Source organism: Polypterus senegalus, chromosome 4, assembly GCF_016835505.1.
Source record: "Polypterus senegalus isolate Bchr_013 chromosome 4, ASM1683550v1, whole genome shotgun sequence".
NCBI classification, from domain to species: domain Eukaryota; kingdom Metazoa; phylum Chordata; class Cladistia; order Polypteriformes; family Polypteridae; genus Polypterus; species Polypterus senegalus.
The window spans coordinates 238,812,011-238,820,349 of record NC_053157.1 but is presented as its reverse complement, the minus strand read 5'-3'; the positions used below and the strand labels follow the sequence as shown (position 1 = coordinate 238,820,349).

The window sequence follows — 8,339 nt, the reverse complement described above, 5'->3', positions numbered from 1 at the left end:
TGAATGGTTGGAATCTTGTGCAATTTTTAAATGGAGTGAAACCTGTGGGTCTTGTGTCTAAAGCTCTAGCTGTCGATTTTTGGTTTATGAAATGGTTTGTGACCTACACTTCAGCAGTAAAACCACCCTTGAACTCTTTTGTTGCATTTATTGCTGGCCTCCTTTACTTATCACATCCCATCTTTGCCAAGTCTACTCAAGGAGTGTTTTTAATGGGTTGTTGGACGACCAGGGAACTGTCTGCTTGTACAGAACTGCTTTCTATTTAACTCTGGGATGTGTCTGAGTTACCCTCTATACCCTGAGCAGCTCATGGTATCGCATGGAGGCTTTGAGCTGACATTCATCTACTTTATCTTGGATACTTTGTTTCTACAATGGGCAAATTTCATTTTCATATTGGTGGTCACATTGGCTAACCAAATGCACCAGTATGGCTGCTTTAAACTTTGGCATGGCTTGATTGGCTCAATGGTCAGGGTCTTGCCTGTTGTGCCCTCGTCACTAGGCACTATCATCCCTTCCTGTGTGTTTTAGTGCTATGGTGCAAAAGTACCTGTAATTGAATGACATGCCGTCTGCTACATGTTGGTTATAAAGCAATGAGCAGGAATGAACCACAAGTGAATTTTGTTGGGTGTGTGGTTTTGAATCACACCATCTCTTTTCAGCTTTGCTCTTTGTCACCAACATCTGCCAATTCATCCTTCGGGATGCTGTTGGGGTGACTACCTCTCCTTCCATGACTATGTTGAAACATTTTCCTTCTTGATTCACTTTGTAGCATATCAGTAAGGTGAGCTCGTAGCTGACAGTGCAGCCCAACATCTGGTCCAAGCTGTGCTCTTGTCACATCTGGAATACAGCAACTCTCAGCTGCTGGGAGTGTAAATGAAATGGCATTTAGTGTTGTGCCCTCCTCAGTTGGTTGGTGTCACACCACAAAGTTGCTACATTTGTTTCCTAACGGCATTGAATACCTTTTAAAATTCTTGATTGTCTATAGTAGTCTATGGATATTAGACAGAGTCCCAAAAACGGCTTTACACTCTTTGAAGAATTGTAAGGCCAGGTATAGACTTCATCTTTCAGCGGACACTCCTGCTACGCAAGTGTTGCAATGTTTATTCTTGCGCCCGTACTTGAAATTTATTGGAATCCACCAGGTGGCGGTGTGAGAATCTTGGTGAGAACAGGTTCGGCTCCTCTGTTGTGAATTACCTGGGACCCCTGTTGAATTCCAGTGACCCCTTACCACAATATCTCTGAAAAGGATGATTCAATCCAGGGGTGTGCCCATTCCAGCTAGCACAGAGGACGAGGCAGAAACCATCCCTGGACGGGCATGGGCTCATTGTAAGATGAATACAAGTGCACACAAATACACTGCGGAATCAGTCTAGTGTCAGCAAATCTGCATTTCTTTGGAAGGAAAGCGGAGCCCACTCTTGAAACCCAGCAGGAAAAACATGGAAACAGGAGGCAGGGAATAGGAGCGACGTGACGACCTCCGGAACAAAAATGCTAACAATCCAACACCGTGTCACCCCATGTGTGAAATTATTAACAGTATTCATTATTTAAACAAAATTAACGCTTCGTAAAATGTATTAAAGTGAAATCCTCTGTAAATGTAAGGATTCTAAATGCAGAGAGTTGAAAAATCAATGTACTCGTTATGGTGATCTATTGCTGTTTGCCTATCGGGAGGAAGCCCCAGAAAGCATAAAGATATATATATATATATATATATATATATATATATATATATAGTCAGCTGAGTCCATGAATTCTTTCAAAAAACTCCAAACTCATCTGTTCAGGATGGCTTTTAGCTCTACTTGACTTTATTACCCTTCAGTTTACCTCCATGTCAAGATGTTCATGTAACCTGTGTGTGTGAGACCATCAGATATGTTGTCTTTTAGGCTTTTTCTCTGAATTTACTGTCTTAATCTTCATTTTTTTTAACTGGTTTGTACAATGCAATATACCCTGCCACTCTATCTTAAAACTCTGAAATGCTTTGAACATGGGAATGGCGCTATATAAATAAAATGTATTATTACAACCTTCCAGAAAAAAAGTCAAGAGATTTCTTGCAAGTTTCTCTAGAAGCTTCCAGATAGACTGGTTCATGAAGATTAAGTACAGAACTCAATGTGTTAAGTACACTGGGGTTGTGAGAGTTAGAGCCAATAACTTGATCTAGCAGCTTTCAAAACTTTCTCATAACACAACCAACTATTTCTCCAAATTTCAAAAGAAACCTGCCACCTGTCCATCTTCCAGCTCCGCTCAGCTCTCCTGCACTCCCGTCTATAGGCTCAGGTATTAATATTTAGCCACGGCTCAGAGCTGCTGGGCTTTAGTTGAGCCACAGAGTCCAGAGCAGTTTGACTAGCAGAATTAAACAGAAGTGTTAGCTCTTCAGTATTGAAGACACCGAGGGCTGTGAGGTCACATCATAAATAAAACAGAGGAGAACGGAATGGCAGTGGACGATTTAAGAGCGCAGGAGCGTACGGTTTAGCAAATTGACAGAGGAACAAAATCAAAACGAGCATATGGTCTGAAAACACTGCATCACCCATTTCCAGATTAAGAACAAATAAACCGCGAGAAAAGACAAGATCCAGCGTATGCCCGCGTTCCTGAGTAGGACCAGTTACAGACTGAATTAGACTAAAAGAGTCTATTAAATGAAAAATGTCCTTCACCAAACGCTTTTCAGTGCAACAAACATGGATATTAAATTCATTAACAATTAAAACCGTCATATTCTGTCATAAATTCAGCCAAGAAATCATACAAGTCACTCTTACTTATCCTTCTTATACTTTGGTGGACGATAAGCCACCACACAGAGCAGCACAGGAGAACGACCCAACTCAAAAATTACTCCATTGAAAGCTGGAGAAAGAAACAGCTAGAGACCGCCGTTTACAATTAAAGTGGATTTGAAAGACATTCGCTAAACCCCCCACCACAACCTGAGAACTGCGGGTAATTAAAATACGAGTAGCCACACTGCAACGATTCATACTGCAACGCTGGACTCGCCGGGAGACAAGCAGGTTTCAGTCACTCAGAGGAAATCCAATCCATGAGGTCCGAAGAAATCCTTTAAGATAAAAGTTTTGTTCATTACAGATCTAGCGTTCACTAGACCCATCCTGATGGGAGCCGGGTCCGAAGCCGCAATAGTGAGCGGTGCGCCCCAGAGGTCACAAATTCTGGAGATTCGCTCCTCGCTGGCATAGGTGAACTGGGCAGGGGCATGGGGGTGGCATCAGCCTGATCTGAACCAAAAATAGGTACAAGCAAGGAGTCCACAGGGTCCCGGGTGCCATGACGCAAAAGGTGAGGAGTCAACCTATGATGAGCCAGATAAACTTTGGGAGATCGAACAAAACAGGCCATTAACTTCAACTGTCCGCCGAGTTTACCTCGTCGTCTATGACGCTTCATCCAGAGAGGTGGACCTGGAGCAATGTAGACGAATGCTGGTATTCCAGATTGGAAAATTTCGTCCTCCGTTGTCCAACTGTACAAGTTTTACAGCAGACAAATGAAGCTCCAGAAGTGTTCGGTGATCACACACCAGTAATGAGTTGACATTTAGCATGACACACAAAAATAACAAAGACATAAGCAAAATAGACAGCGGTAGACGATATGCCACACACACTGGCGCCATCCAAGTTATCGCTTGCTGACCTAATAAAGTGGCCGGTGAGTGTATAGTGAAGTCACAGTACATTCATCGTGTTGATTACAGTTTACGATCACAAAACATTGGATTCTTCATGAAAACAGAAACATTTGGAAAAATCAGTGTTAGTGAATTCCTTTACTGTTAAGTGACACCTGAACCTTAAGGTAGAGCATGTTTAAAAGGAAAGTTCTTTATACTTATTTCTTGATACTTAGTGCAATCGTTTTGTTCAGTAAACCCTCTGATGCCGAACCATATCAGAAAAATAAACTTACCTTTGAAATCGTTGTGAAGATAAACGCACAAGTCAGCTGTGATTTCAGTTTCTCTTCCGATGTTGCCTGACGAGGGCCTTTTCTTGAGCTCACACTGCCACCTAATGACTGCTTAGTGAATAACACACTTTAAACTAAATGGTTGAAATGACACAAACCGAGGGAGATGAGTACCCCTCTTTTTTTATACTAAGCTGACCCGCCTTTAAAGGCGACCGACTTTTAAGTTGACCACTTCTTAAGGCAATTCAATATGTAGATCAATCTGATATTTTATACAAACTCATTAATTTGGTAATATTGCATTTGATCGGTATTACTTTAATACTCGTAGTTTCTGTTATTTTTGTAATGAAATTTAAACTGTTTTTTCTATATTGAGGTCGCCCTTTTGAACCCCCCTGATATTTACTACACGGTGAGGCATTTGTACCCCATCAACATTAATTATTTCCAGAGACATAATTTTGTCTATTTTTCCAGCGCATCGCGCACAAAACCAAGGGAACGATGGGAGCTCCAGAACTCTGCTCACATCATGTCGCTTCGTACCGCAAGATACAAGTAGTAAGTCTGTGATAAGCGGAAAACCGCTACGCTTTCCACTCACGGGACGGAAGGAAATTCCCAACAGCTTTTATATAGTAAGAAAGAAAGAAGAAGAAGATATCTCACAGTCTGGAGTAGAAAATCATCTTTTACCTGGATAAACGAAACTAAAAATCCCATCGTGCATTGCAAAATGGACGGGGCGTGTGTGAAACTCCGCGCCTGCGTAGCACTCACGGGACTTTTATATAGTAAGAGATCAGATCTCGAGACTCAAAATAAGCTCTACCAAACGGCTGCTCATACCATTTTCTTATTTCTTCTTTTAATTTGTATCGTTTGCACATGTCCAGTGTAATAATCTCAAGAGGGGCCTGAACACCATCTTAAGTTAAATAAGTCTCAAGAAATCCCCTTTATTCTCCTCAGCTAATGAAAATATCTTAATAACTGGATTCACAGCACAGTGACGCACTGGTGCGCGACTGCATACATTAACGAGTTGCATCATAAATTTCCCCTTGAAAAACTAGGATTCGCCGTTAACGGGAAACTTATCTCCAATACTAAAGCGCTAAAATGAAGAGAGAAAGAGGACATTTGGAAATAGTTGTTTAAAAAAAGCTGAACTAAAGCAGTGTAGGAGCACGATGCATTTATTTATTTATTTATTTATTTTGGTCAAAAGGCGCTATATGTAGGAATTTGTTTTAAAATACATCATTTCAGCAAAGGAATTTCAATTAAAAAAATACGGCTGATCTAACTTCTAGTCATTTACTTTACGAACTTCAAAAATATTAATACGTTTATTTTATTTTTTAAAGACCTTCACCAAAACCCTCTTTTTGTGTTTATTTATTAGTACTTAATTAACGGGTCATTCCCAAACCTTACAAAGCCTCTCTCTTGAAATACTGATAGTTGACACGTTTCTCATCTCCTTTCCTTGATTAATGTTTCCTGATTCCCCTCATTAAATTAACAGACAGATCGCCCACACAATGGTCACTGAGGCTGTCATTTGCCGTTTATCTCCAGAGTGAGTGCGGCGTGTACCCGAGCATTGAGACTTGTAAGCGCCTGCGTATTCCAGTAAATCTCGTCATTTTTTATCTTTTCAGAGACGAGTGGTGGACTGGTAAAGGTGACAATCTCCCAGGAGTCGTCCTCCATGTAATATCCAGTCGAACCACATTATCGGTGACATTTTCTTCCCCTTACGGTTATGCATCTGAGAAGGTCAGTAGTGCCGACACTTCAGCCATTGGTTGCCGTTGAGAATAAAGCTGTGTGTCTTTTTGCGCCTCCTGCTTATTTAGAGTTCCCAGTATGTTGTGATCATTACTGTTGTATCTCGCACAAATCTGAAAACCTTCACATGCCCTAAGCCTGTTCTGATTTCTCTTCTGGGATGGCACCCTGAGTGTCTCTCCCATCTTCTAAATGGGCTCTTTTGCCATCACAGCTCGCCGATCTGTGAGTGTTGCTGAGATGTGCAGTTGCAGCCAGTGAGAAGCTCTCTTATGGAGGGTCTTCATCCATCACTCAAGCAGACTGTCAAGCCAGCAACTGTTGCTACGATTCAAGGAGCAGCACCAGTCCATGCTACTATGCCAATGATGGTGAGTGGTTGGAAGATGTGAGTGAGCAAAGGTGGCTGCTACTGGATATTCATGTTTGTTTGCTTTGTCCAGTGACAGTGCAGTGCAGTGCACCCTCAAAGGCCAGTTTGTGGTGGTATCTGATAATGTGACCCTTCCTCCCCAGGATCTTGGGTCCATCCAGTTGGTGGACAGCAGTTCCCCCAGCTGCAGCCCTGTGACCAGCCTGTCCAGCTTTGTCATGTACCAGTTTCCAGTAAGTGCCTGTGGCAGCACAGTTCAGGTGAGACCCCTTCTGGCGACTTAGCAATGTTGGCTAAAAGTGGCTCAGATGTATAGAGTTGTCCTACCTGTTCAATGGAGGTTAATGTCTGGTGTAGAATCTAATCTTTCCCATTTTCCTCTTTGGAAATATTAAGGCAATGTGATTTTACTAGAACCATTATTAAAATGTAGTAACCAGCAGTGAATGATGATCCTGTTTCAGATGGCTGGTGGCAACGTGACTTGCCAGAACACCATGTCTGCTGCCATCACTGTGAGGAGTGGTCCAGAGGGCTCCATCACCAGGGACAGTGTCTACAAGTACGGCTTCTGAACCTGCTTCCTCTGACCCTAAATGTGCTCTACCTGCTATGATGTGGTGTTTCTCTCCTCAGGTTATTCTTCCAGTGCACCTACTCGGGAAGCCAGGATGTGCAAGTGGAGGCTGAGGTGTATCCTGTGACGCCAACTCTGCCAGTAGTAGAGCAAGGGCCATTTGACCTGGAATTGGTCATTACCACAGGTACTGCTGGGGTCACAGATTGGCTTGATTTGCTGATCATTGTCAATGCCTTGATCCATGTAGTATGAAGTTAGAGTGTGATTGTGAAGTAAAGCCCCCTCTTTTCCATGGTCAGATTCCTCCTATGGCTCCTGCTACATGGATGCTGACTACCCTGTGAACAAAACTCTGAGCGATCTTGTGGCTGTGGAAGTGCACATCGTGAACAGGACTGACCCTAACCTTGTGCTGACTCTTGGGGACTGCTGGGTCACCCCAGGACCTTCTGCTTCCAGCCTGCCCCAGTGGAGCCTTCTGGTGAATGGGTTGATGCCGTCTGCCCAGTGTGAAAGTAGGGAGGAGAGGTTGGCTGTTCAGTGCTGACTTGAGGTTTGCATTGCCCAGGTGCCCATACACAGGGGATAACTATTTGACAAGCTTGGTGACAGTGGACAGCACATCTGGAGTGGCCTACCTAAGCTATTAGAAGAGATTTGTGTTTTGAAATGTTTGCTTTTGTGGACCCTGCAGCTCAGCAGGCCTTGGCTGAAAAGCTGGGTTTTGTGGTGATGGTGAATCCTGTGTTTTTGTGCTGCTCTGTGGTTTTTATATCGTCTGTCTTGAAATGTCATTGCTTTGGCAACTACAGTGTAAGTTTGTCTGCTGTTTTGGGTTCCTGTTGATGTTGCTTCCTTTACTTTCTGTAGATCTTCACCTAGTGTGTTGCTGCTGCCTGCTATCCCTCTGCAGCAGACCCCTGTACTCAGAGCTGCCCTGTGAGAAGTGAGTTAACTAATCATTAGGTAGTCCTGTACTGATAACTTGTGAATTACTCAAATGTATAATCCATATTTGGAATGCAGAATTCTTTTTTTAGTTTACAAAATTTAAATTGGGGTAGTTTGGTGTATTCCAAATGGTGGGCGCTTGGCTTGCCTTCCTAATAAGGGGTCTTATTGGCATCTTGTTATGGCTTCTTTTTTGTTTTGTTTTCCTCCTCTTGCCACCTTCAGGATCCAGCAGAGCTGCAGACAGGTAGGCTTCCTTCAGCCAGAATGTGCTCCTTCACAGTGGTCCTGTCGTCTTGGAGGCTGACCAGGTGCAAACATCTAAGCTGGAGGATGAAGGTAATGTTTGAATCCCAGAAAATGGCTTTTTAGTTAATGGTGATTGGAGAGTAAATGCCCTTTTGTCTTCCTTGCACAGCCCCTTTTCCCCACTGGATACCGGGTGCTGCTGCTGCCATGTTGATGGTGGTCCTGGTTTTGGGTATAGTTGCTGGGCGGAGGTTCAACTGGCAAAAAGCAAAATTGATGTCTTAATATTTTTATGGCTGCCTGACTTGTGACTTTTCTTTCTGGTTTTTGGACAAACTGGAGCCGTGCCAAACAGGGTTCAGCTGTGGGTATTTTTGGGGCAAGAGCACT

At 43.1% G+C, this 8,339-nt stretch overlaps 1 long non-coding RNA gene across 1 annotated transcript; it reads left to right on the top strand.

Moving 5' to 3' along the window:
- The first annotated feature begins 6,291 nt into the window (after positions 1-6,291).
- On the top strand, positions 6,292-6,878 carry LOC120528308. Its single transcript, XR_005633476.1, has 3 exons — positions 6,292-6,429; positions 6,634-6,731; positions 6,806-6,878. It is a non-coding gene; the product is annotated as an uncharacterized LOC120528308 (long non-coding RNA).
- The last annotated feature ends 1,461 nt before the right edge of the window (positions 6,879-8,339 follow it).